The sequence below is a fragment of the Enhydra lutris genome, unplaced genomic scaffold (genome assembly GCF_002288905.1).
Source record: "Enhydra lutris kenyoni isolate GAN:26980312 unplaced genomic scaffold, ASM228890v2 scaffoldscaffold2, whole genome shotgun sequence".
In the NCBI taxonomy this organism is placed as follows: Eukaryota; Metazoa; Chordata; class Mammalia; order Carnivora; family Mustelidae; genus Enhydra; species Enhydra lutris.
Window position 1 is genome coordinate 57,815,208 of NW_019154086.1, and position 2,059 is coordinate 57,817,266.

The window sequence follows — 2,059 nt, forward strand, 5'->3', positions numbered from 1 at the left end:
GTTTGAAGACAATGGAGATTTTAATTTTTTAAAAAGGTTTATTTATTTGAGAGAGAAAGAAAGAGGGCACAGAGGAAGAGGGACAGGGACAAGCAGACTCCCCACTGAGTACAAAGCCTGATAGGAGGCTCAATCCCAGGACCCTGAAGTCAGGACCTCAGCCAAAGGCAGATGCTTAACTGACTGAGCCATCCAGGTGCCCTGACAATGGAGATTTTAGATTGCAGGCAATATTTGAGGAATTATAATCACTGAAAGCAGGGTTATAAAAAATAATGTTCATATTCAAACTTGCTTGATAAACTTCATATTCAAACTGACATTTTGCCTCAGGATATTTTCTGATTTTCTGCATATGAGGGAGTGGAGAATAGCATCGAAGCAGAAAGCAGCAGTCAACCTGACCTAGAGGTACATGTTACAGCATACAACGTAAACGTATGAGACTTGAAGAATAAAATCCAGAAGAGGGATCTTGGAGATATAAGCCCAAAATCCAACTACACATTTCCCTCCAAACATTGGCTGATTCTCAGGTGCCATATGTGCAGGATAAGATCCCAAAAATCCATCAGAAAAAAGCAGGTAGGAAGCTGAAAACTGAGCAGAGATTACCATAGCCATGGAGACAGGGGTTGGAACTCAAGCCTTTGAGATGGAGACTTTAATGAGTCCCCAGGCTTTTTCAGTTAAGAACCAAAAAGGGTCACACTTAGAAGTAAGGACATATGCTACTACAAAGGAAGAGCAAACTACAACCTACAGACCAAAGATGCCCTACTGCCTATTTTTGTATGTCCTTAGAGCTAAGTATGGTTTTCACATGTTTATATGGTTAAAAATAAGCAAACCAGAAGTACCATTACATAATACTGAAAATCAAATGAGATTCAAATTTTAATGTCAGTAAGTTTTATTTAAACATAGCCAAGTTCATTCACCTAAATATTATCTATGATTATTTTTCCCATACAACAGTAATGTGGAATAGTTGTAGCAAAGATTGTAAGATCCACAAAATCTAAAACATTTACTATCTGGTTCTTTACAAAAATTTGTTGATCCCTGCACTAGAAGTAAGAGCAAATTCAGAATAAATCAGCCCTAATAAGCTTGAAATCAACCTTCACCAGGACCAATATGTTCTTCCAGAATACAGTGTAAGCCTCATTGAAAAGAGATAACATTATCCAGAAACTCTATAACTTATTACACATAATGTAATGTCTAGTATCCAATATAGATTTGAAAGGTCTATTGAAAAAAAGAAGTATGAAGTGACCAAAAGCCAAGAAAAATAAATAAAAGGAAACACAAATCCATGAGGTCATTTAAATATTGAAATTATAAAAAAAACTTAAAAAATCTATGACTAACAGAGTCAAGAAAATAGAGGAAAAGATAAAGAATTTTAACACAGATCTGGATTCTAAGGGATAAAAAATCAAATGAAAATTCTAGAATCTGAAAGCATTACAACTAAAATTGAGAATTGAAAATACAGGATTAGTAGCAGCAGGCTGGACCTTAAAGAACAAAGGAGTGATAACTAGAAAGCAGAATTAAGTGAAGAAGTATAAAAGAGGGAAAATTAAAAAAAAAAAAAGAGCAAAAGAGACATGGTAGAAAACTTTAATTATTCATAGTCCCAGAAGTAAAGGAGAGAAGTAATGAGAAAGAAGAAATATTAAAAAGAAGTCTTTACCACTGACAAAGGACATCTAACTACATTTTTCAAAAATCTCTGCAAACCTCAAATACATTACAGTTAGCTTACTGAAAACCAAATGGAAAGCGAAAAGCTTCAGAGAAAGAAAACATGCTGTTTTCAAAGAAGAAAAATAAAATGAATTTTCAATAAAAACATAGTGACATATTTAAAGTACTAAAAGGAACTTGGCTAGGACCAGGACCAAGATGATGGAGGAGTAGGAGACCTAAATTTCGTCTGGTCCCAGGAATTCAGCTAGATAGTTATCAAACCATTCTGAACACCTACAAACTCAAAAGGAGATCAATGAAAAGAATAGCAGCAATTCTAGGAACAGAAAAGCAACCA